This window comes from Amblyomma mixtum, chromosome 1 (assembly GCF_055824585.1).
Source record: "Amblyomma mixtum isolate Tamu chromosome 1, ASM5582458v1, whole genome shotgun sequence".
Taxonomy (NCBI): domain Eukaryota; kingdom Metazoa; phylum Arthropoda; class Arachnida; order Ixodida; family Ixodidae; genus Amblyomma; species Amblyomma mixtum.
The window spans coordinates 62,358,312-62,368,142 of record NC_143012.1 but is presented as its reverse complement, the minus strand read 5'-3'; the positions used below and the strand labels follow the sequence as shown (position 1 = coordinate 62,368,142).

General features: G+C 48.0%; 1 pseudogene; it reads right to left on the bottom strand.

Moving 5' to 3' along the window:
• Positions 1–1,512: 1,512 nt before the first annotated feature.
• LOC149366475 (uncharacterized) lies at positions 1,513–3,027 on the bottom strand (annotated as a pseudogene).
• Positions 3,028–9,831: the final 6,804 nt, after the last annotated feature.

The following is a 9,831-nucleotide window of genomic DNA, read 5'->3' as shown; positions in this document are numbered from 1 at the left end:
GTGGGCGTAATCAGGCTGATGATGATGATTACACAACAATATAGTAACCTAGCATGCCATCACGAAAAGGAACTCTTTTACAGGGATCTACAAAATCATGCCATTACTGCACAAATCGTACCACATTCCTTTTTAAGTTTGTCATGGCTTCATGAACTGTCATATACCTGTGCTGTCACTGCTTATAGTTCAGCTATTCCCACAGGTCATTCAAAATACCACCCTACACACCATTCCCTTCCTCTGCGGGCATGATTCCATCTGTGCTATCTGCCTGTTTATTACTAAACAGTGGCACTAAACCAGCTATTAAATTTGCTAAAACTGCACTATGGTCTAAATTACTGCAGAGCATGATGCAAGAGCAACTGCTGTAAATGCCGATTTTTCCTGTTGAAATTTTTCCAAAAGTGAAATTTGAGCATCGCAACGTCCCTCGGGTCACTCGATAACCCTTCACACTTCAGATTCTGCCTGCCACAATAAGTAACAGAGCACTTTCATCCGACTACACGTCTAAACGCTAAAAATCAATACTTAAAACACAAGCAGCCTAAGAAACTACCAATCTTGCATAATAGCATATCAGGGGCTTGTTCCATTAACAGATACATTATTATTGTAATCACGTGTGCTTATATAATCTGTATTTAGGGCACAATGATTCCAAACCACTCTTCCAGCATGCCCAACTATGTGCATCTGTCGGCTTTTTTTTTTCTTCTTACGTGCAAAGGTTGTATGGAGCCATTCAGTACCATTTAATGTGTTCTGCAGTTCTGTTGTACAACAGAGACTGCAATGCATTTTCTATTAAGTGTGGCAAAAATTATCTGTGTGGCACTAAACAGCAGTAAAAAGCAAGTTCCTTGGATTGTCCTGGTAACAAAGGAACAGTATTTTCAACTGCATTGACATTTCGTACAGTTGACTTCTTTAGCGCACATTTAAATGCCACGAACCAACAGCAAAGCAAGATACTTAAACAGGAAGAAATAAGTCCGACGCTAGCAAGTTGCAATCGAAAAAGCTGCTCATGCTAATGCTGCACGTCGCAGAGTTTATTTCTCAAAGCTCGGCTGAAATGCCGTGGTGCACACATCGGCAACATACTGGAACACTGAACAAAAATTGTTGCAGTTGACCTTGATGGATTACTCCTTTTTAATTCCAAAGCAGTTCTGTTCACCGAAAATGGAGCTCTTACACGCTCAAAGGGAGCGAAAATTATCAGGCAAGGTTTTCATTGTCAGAAGTGAGACTAGGCAAGCTTTCTTGAATAGAACAGAAAACAAAGGACTGTGCGCACGAATACACAGTGCAATTTTATCACAATAAATTTTATCACAACAATTTTATCACTATCACAATAAAATTTTATCGCAACAATTTTATCACAATATCAACAATTTTATCACAATATCACAATAAAATTTTATCACAAAATTTTATCTCAAGAACTAAATACGGAAACTGAAGGCAAGGCCACATCACCTGACATCGTCACATATGTCAAAAGTTTGAAGAGTAGTGCGGAAAAAATGTTTCAACTTCAAGCGTCGATGCAGTCGCAAATGGCTGAGCACTGTAGCCACTGGCACGCAGCGTTGGGTAAAAGAAGGTGTTGAAAGCATAGACCGATGGCAGGGCTGAGTGTGTGCGGCTGCGCTCCATGAGCATGCTCATCTAGAAGTTGATGACTTCATCATTAAGCCAGTTCAGACCTGCGTCTCCACGTCCTTGCATGTCAGTCAGTGTGAAGCCTCTGGCAATTATGTCGTCAGATGGTGCCCTCTTGAGAGCGTCATTCGCAGCAGCTTCCATCTCGGGTGTCAGCTCTGGGAACACTTCCTTTTTGGCGACCTCTATTGGGATTTCCTTAAGAGAGGGCTCTTTTGTCCCAGGATTGGGGTACGTGTGCCTTATTCTCTTTGAGAATCTTCTCCTTGAAGAATATGCGCGCTTGAGCTGATTGGTCTGCCTGTGCCAGCCTTTCTTTTAGGTCTTCCATCCATACTGGCGAGAAAAAGTGACTCGAGGGGAGTTGCGGCAATTTTGGCGACGCCGTCGATGATGAAGATGTGGATAACGAGGACTTTCTCGATGCAGCGGGTTGTTTCAAGGCCACTGAGCGTTTTGTCACATAAGCGGGGTTCGCGAAAAGTGAAGATAATGCCGGCACATCCAAAGCCACTGTACTGCCTGAAGACCGCTGTTCCGACGGAGGCCACTGGGGTTTTTCTTCGGTGCTGCCAGTCTCGGTGGAACTAAGGGAAGAGGACGGGGAATTTTGCGGACGAGGATTTGGCTGTGGGCACGGAGCGGTACAGCGCTGACGCAGCATCAACTGGTACTCGCGCTTTTCTTGAAGTCGCATGCAGCTCGACGTGAAGCACCAATCACCATTGCGCACGGAAAGCTCCTTTTTACCCTCGGTCGAGCTCGAAGAGTTGGAGCCGGGGCTCTTGACCGGCGACTCTTCGGGTTTCACTGCACGGTCACTTTCTCGCACCGGCATATCGCGGTCGTTTTGGTTCTCACCGGGCCCACCTTGTTCCAGGCATTCCACCGACTGCAGCGACTCTCTCGACGCATGGCCTGAAGACTGCTCTTCAGGCAAGGCAGGCTTCAAGGAAGGTTCAGTGGCGGTCGGGCTAAGGCAGCTTTCAGCCTGACTGACGAAGTTCTGCATCGGCTTACGGAATGCCCACCACAACCAATTGTCGTCATTTTCCGATCTTCCAACGCTCGGCACACGAGTCTCGTCGGAGCGAAGATGTTTCCGGCTGTTGCTGGCCTGAACAGTGACACCGTCGTCATCGTCCTTCTCACTAGCCACAACAATGACACCGTCTTCATCGTCGGTTTCACCATCCATGCTGCCGTCACGTTTGCGCTTCTTCGATGCGCTCCGACGCTCCTCTGGCGTGCTGTCCTCTGGCGTGCTGCGAGACGGCGAGAAGAAGCGATGGATTTTTTCTTTCAGTCCCGCGAACATTGGTCGGTCTGGCTTTTGTCACGCCAGGGTGGCCCCTCCAAAGTCAAAGCAGCTCTCGAGAATTTGCAGCTTTACGGAACCGATGAACAAAATTGAGATCGTCGAGTCGAGGAGTGCACTTAGGAGGCGACAATAAACACAGAGCTAGAGCAGTGACCAGCGTAAACAAAAATGTTGGACGCAGACCGGTGCCAGAACGTTGCTTTCCAACATGGAGCCAGAAAGTGTTCCGGAAAACACGCGATTTCGCAAGGGCTGCTGGGAGTGTTTGGCCGACGGCGCAGCCAATAGCAACGCCGGGCGCAGCGGCGTCGTCTGCTGCAATGTCTGCTGCGCATGCGCAAGCGCGCCGCGACAGCGGCCAAGTAGAGGGGGGAGGGAGCAGTGGGGAGCTGGCTTCAAAAAAAAAAAAAAGCTTTGGTTTGGTCTATGCTATGGGGTTTAACGTCCCAAAGCGACTCAAGCTATGAGCGACGCCGTAGTGAAGGGCTCCGGAAATTTCGACCACCTGGGGTTCTTTGACGTGCACTGACATCGCACAGAACACGGGCCTCTAGAATTTCGCCTCCATCGAAATTCGACCGCCGCGGCCGGGATTGAACCCGCGTCTTTCGGGTCAGCAGCTGAGCACCATAACCACTGAGACACCGCGGCGGCTGCTTCAGGTCTCTCCTCAATTCCACGTACTAAAAAAAAATTAGGTGCGGTTCAACTACTGCTGAACCTGGTTGGAGAGCGTAAGCTATGGCGTATCGAGCAACTTGGCGTCTGTAAGGTTGAGTGCGTTCCACACTGGATAGGCAGCGCACCCATCCTGCCACCCTATAGCAGGTGGCAGTTAACGGTTGATCGCGAGTTTGCTCATCCAATGAACGCTGCGGCCTATTGCAGCAGTGCCGCGTGTCGGCCACAACGTTGTCAGCGCTAACGCACGGTGGTGGTGGTGAAAACTTTAATTGCTGAAATAGAGTTTGGGAGCCACAGAGTGGCCCCGCTACATGGTCGGCGTCCCTAGTCCGGGACACCGCATGACAATGCCCCGTCTCTCGCCCGTTTCACCAGAGCCCTTTGGGACTCAAACGAGGAGCAGTAGAGGAGGGCAGTCTCCCATGCCTCTCTGGAAGGGGTAGGGGAAGGGGGGGAGGTGGGGATTTTGAGTACATGCCCACACCATGTGGAAGATATCACAGGTCTCCCCACAGTGCGGGCATCGCCCATCCGTGTTAGTATCGTAATGCTTTAAGATTGCAGGACAGAGTAGAGTACCTGTCTGCAGGCGCCTTAAAGTTCGCTCCTCCGTCTTACTTAGCCCCTTTGCAGGGGCCGGGAAAAGGCGGTGGTTGTCGCTATAATGCGTTATTATTTCCCTGAATCGCAGCAGCGGCTGGTTAGTCTCCGAGCCAGAAGAGCTGGGATGAGGAGCACGGTGAATAAGCGCTCGGGCAGCCGCGTCAGCGGCCTCATTACCTTGTAAGCCCTGATGGCCAGGAGCCCAAATGATTCTTTTCGGTGTTGGATCAGTGGCAGTCCGTCTTAGAATGCAAGCAGCTAAGGGGGAGATCTCCCCTGCCAAGTAATGATCACATGCTTTTCGGGTGTCCGTAATGATGATTCCCGAATTGGCGTGGGCGGCAGCAAGCGCTATCGCTACTTCCTTGGCTCGCATTGAATTCGGGGCTCGAAAAGAGAGTCCATCAACGTGCATTTCCTGGTGAACGACAGCGCGCGTGTAAAATCCCGTGGGCGATGGCCCTGCTACGTCTACATAATATACACCGGGTCGGGAGCCGTGTTGTCTCTCAAGAGCCCGAGCCCGCGCTTGTCGTCTGTTTTCGTGCATGTCGGTGTCCATGTTACGGGGGAGCGGGGAGACCCAGAGCATATGGCGCCACAGTACTGGGGTACGCTCCGCCTCCTCTGGAGTGCAGTCGTGTTGGAGGTGTAAGCGGTTTAGCAGGCGGGCGCCCCAGGGGCCGTCTGCATGAGCCGGAGCCCACATCTCTCTCTCTCTCTCTTTCATCACCCCACGTACTTATAAGCGCCAATGAACACAATGAACGCCGACAGCCACATGCCGGGCTGCCAGCGTCATGAGCCTCCGGGACATGAATGAGTGCAGTGGGGGCGTGCGGGGGCCCAAGGACCGACGTGTCCAAAACTCCCTTGTTCAAAATAAAGTTTTCATCATCATCATCATCCGACGGCCTATGGCTTCAGTCATAGAGTTTCTTACTATTACCTAGAGGGAAAGCTGGCGGCGCTGCACTTCAGCCACCATGGACGCCCAAAGCATCATGGGGCGGTGAGCTACTTGTTGCGGCACAGTCGTAGTTTTTCGGGAACACGGAGTGGCACTACTAAGATTTTTCATTCCGAAAACGCTGTTCGTGTGTGCGCAGACGACTTTCGCGCGAATGCAGAGTGTACAAACCATAGTAGTGAAAACGCGACGACACACGACGCCAATAAAAGGTTTCACTTTTCCGAAATGCCATTAAAAAACCTCTTATAGTATCTAAGCAACAACATCTTTTTTGAAAACATATTTACTTTTAACGGTGCGCCTGTTAAGTACGAAATATTAGTTTTTATAGTGTTCATTACTAGGCCAATAGGAGAGCGAGTCGTCTTTTATTTTGAGCAAACTTTGCACTTAAATGCTTTTCTGCTCGTTTGTTGCAATCATTAGACAAGATATTGAATATTAGGACGTCTGTAGTTATCAAACAGCTTTATTTTTCTATTATTTTTGGGCCAAAAGTTGCAGTTCCGCAACAAGTAGCTCACCGCCCCATGATGCTTTGAGCGCTCATGGTGGCTGAAGTGGTCTCCAGGGGTCGCCATGCAAACTCCCATAGACGGGCTGCCAGCTTTCCCTCTAGGTAATAGTAAGAAACTCCATGGCTTCAGTAAATTGGTTTTTGAGGAAAGGAAACCGCAGTATCCGTCTCGCATACCTCGGTGGACACCTGAACCGCGCAGTAAGGGAAGGGAGAAAGGTGGGAGTGAAAGAAGAACGAGAGAAAGAGGTGCCGTAGTGGAGGTCTATGGCTTCAGTGCCGCGTTTCTGTCACAGCGTTTTCAATGCCAACGCATGCAACGCACATCTGTCACTACCGCCACGTAATTTAAACCACGGCTGAGTTGTCCACTGTCCCAGGGGGCCAGTTATGCGCCTTTCCTTTGCTTTCGAAGCTGCCACTTTTCATCGGTTTCAGGGACGTGGAGACAAAGCAACTCTATACCATACCACATGGGCTTGCCAGAAAATAGACGAGCTACCCATAATAGAAAACCCGAGTGCGGAACAGTGGGAGAGGATGCTATACAGCGACATCCTGAAAGTCCAACAAGGACTAGTAAGGCGTGCACGCAAGGCAGCTACCCTCAGCGGAGCCCTGGACTAGGGGAACCGACCCTGATGATAAGATGGAAGACTCCTTCTTAAGCCACAAAAAAATATTGTAAAATAGAGCAAAATAAACGTTTTCCACCACCATAAAGCGCGACTAAGGAATCCACTGTCCCAGGAGGCCATTTATGCACCTTTCCTTTGCTTTCAAAGTTGCCGCTTCATCGGTTTCGTAGCTTATAAAGCGCGACTAAGAAATCCACTGTCCCAGGCCCTAAGGCGCTCGGCTGCTGACCCGAAAGACGCGGGTTCGATTCCGGCCGCGGCGGGCGAAATTCTAGAGGCCCGTGTACTGTGCGATGTCAGTGCACGTTAAAGAACCCCAGGTGCTCGAAATTTCCGGAGTCCTTCACTACGGCGTCCCTCATAGCCTGAGTTGCTTCGGGACGTTAAACCCAAATGAACCAAACCAAGTCAAACTTTTTTCATGACAGCTGCATTCCTTCTAGCTTCAACTTAGGCGAAAGGCTTTAATGGCTCATTCTCCCGTTCGTCCAGTGTTACATCCAGCGCCTGGATGACGGGTGTCCATCGAGATATGTGAGACAGTTGCTCCGTAATCTCCTTTCCTCAAATACAATTTTCATTTTCTTCATTATGGTCTTTCACTCCCATTTCTTGCTTTCCTATAGGTGCTGTTCAGGTGTCCACTGAGATGACAGGGAACTACTGCGATTTCCTTTCCTTAAAAAGCGTTGCGTTCAAAGGGCACGGCATCGCGCCGAACGAATGGTGGCGTTCCATGGACTCCATGGCAGCGCTACAACACGCTGTTGCGTTCCACTCCTGAAGGCCAAGCTTAAGCGTCATTTATTAGCAGTTAATTAGTATGTAGTGATTAATCAGTAGTTAGCTATTAATTAGTAATTTGGCATTACTCAGGAATTAGTCATTATGTGTGACGTCACCCAGTGGTGACGTCACCAGTTCCACAGAGGCGGTCAAAGTGGCGCGGAAAACGCTTTGCCTCTACGCACTTTAGACGAAGTGCCCCCCCCCCTCCCCCATTTTTTTTCTTACTGTGTCATATACTCAACACCTCTATTTATCCACACCCCAAGATACTTGTACTTATCCTCTACCTCTAGCGTTATCTCCTGTATTCTATGCTCGCCGCCCTCATCATTAAATGTCACGACTGCAGATTTTTCCTTACTAAACTTGGAACCTAATCCGTCTCCCTCTGTACCGTAAATATCAACTTCTGGAAATCTTCCTTGTTGTCAGCCATTAGCACTATATCATCCGCGTATACATAAGTCCCGGTGATGATTGTTTAATTAATTCGCCTTGCTTGATTAAAGAAAGGTTGAAGCCTAGTCCGATCTTCTCTAGTTTGGTCTCTAACCCGTGTAGGTACAACATGAACAAAAAAGGTGACAGAGGACATCCTTGCGTAAGCCCCCGCTGTACCTCTAACGGCTGTGATACATTTTCTTCCCCATTTTATAAGCAATTTGTTCCTTTTATAGATATTTGTAATATATTGATTACTCCATCTTCTACATCCAATGTGGTCAGTATGCCCTACAAATCCTCTGAATAACCCTGTGAATAACGCTGTCGAAGGCTATTCAATAACGCTGTCGGTTCCATCCGCGATCGAAAAGTAGAGCGTTACTTGTGAGCGAAAATACTTTGCGTACAGGGGTATTGCATGCTAATTTGCCATCAGTCTGATTGAATGCACTCTCACTGCTGACGACGCGTTGACCCAATGAACCTGTCCGAGACCACTCGGCCACAAAACCAGCACGGAGTAACACGCCTCCCTTTATTTTTTCAACCGGATCACATCCACACCTTCCACAGCTTTACATATAAAAGAAAATTGCGAGGACACTTTGGCAACTAAAGTGTTGAGAGGCGAAAGCCGATGACACTATGCCGTGACTACTTCCGGTGGATGTGACGTCACACCGTTCCTGTGGCTGCATCGATACCCAAATTATACATCTTTCGGGGATCTTGTGTTAATTACGCTTAATTACAAATTTTTCCATCTAATTTGACACAAATCCGACGTTTTTCCGACCAATGTGACAATTTTCACTATGCCGTGACTACTTCCGGTGAATGTGACGTCACACTGTTCCCGTGGCTATATCGACGTCCGCGCTATTTCGACGCAATTTCGACATTTTTGTATATAATTAATCAATCTACAGACATCAAACTTTACTTCTAGGTTCATTTTTTCCTCGTCTATCTGAAGCAGCCATTGGTTTCCTTCTATCCTTTTTAGTTCCCGAGTTAAACGCGTGTGACACGCTTTGCTAACGGACGACAATGTGAGCCATTAAAGGCTTTCGCCTTAATATACGGAAAAGTGCCGTGCGACAGCAGCAAGCAGTCAGTACTTTACGCATGCTTAGCACATGCATGAATTCGCAGTATGCTTGCGCTTGTTTTGGTGTGTCATTGCATTATTGTAATTCGCCTTGGAGCAGCATTCACCTCCTTTTACCGGCAAAAGCGCTTAACTGTGCTGCCACTGGCTGAAATGGTTTGGGATCCTGAAAAAAACTCTACCCGACCACTTTCGCTATTGGGCGAGTTTGTTGGCTTTATTGTGTACGGAGGGCGAGCACAACTGGGAAATTCATTTGGTGCAGGCAAGTAACGCGATGAAATACACAATACTGTGTTGATACTGTGTATCTTATGTTTTCTGAGAAGAGCCGCTGAAATAACGAGAGCACGGCTAATTTTTGGACACCGAGAGCTAAAGTGCACATAATGATGCCGACGTTCAGCATAAATATGAAATAAAACCAGTGATGAAAGAGTTCCTTCTAATATTCATCGGTCGTGAACAGTCCCTGCATGTGTACTCAGTACAAAAGTCATCGCGTCACATCCGTGGCGATAACAACACTGCATGATGCTCCAAGGTTACAAAGTATCGATGTCTCATTCTGTCGTAACTGCGTCCACATGACCACTCGCATACACGCAGAAATATAGGAAAACTGTACATTCGAAATGAAGAAAAAGCCACAACGTATGTCGCATTCGTTCCCCGCTTTGACAGCCAGTCAGCCGCTAGTCAATATTCAATATATAGTTCATCCCCTCGTAAAGGAGCAAGAACGTGTAAACAAAACATTTACGCGTTGTCGCTAGACATTCTCGCTCCCGGCGATTTTCTCGAGCGCATAGATATGGCACCGAGCACGACATTTCAGGCATATTTCTCAGCAGATCGTTGAATGTTCTTGCAAAACATTCGGTTTCGTCTGGGCAGTGAACAAGACACGTAATGATATGCGGAAAGCAACAACCAAAACATGACCTTCGCGCAACAAATGTAAACTATAGGAACTTGAAGTTTGTAGAAGCAATGATACAAAAAAGATGCGATGTGGTGCAATAAAAAACAAACTATTAACCGTACCAACGTAGTAAAGAAAACTTCAGT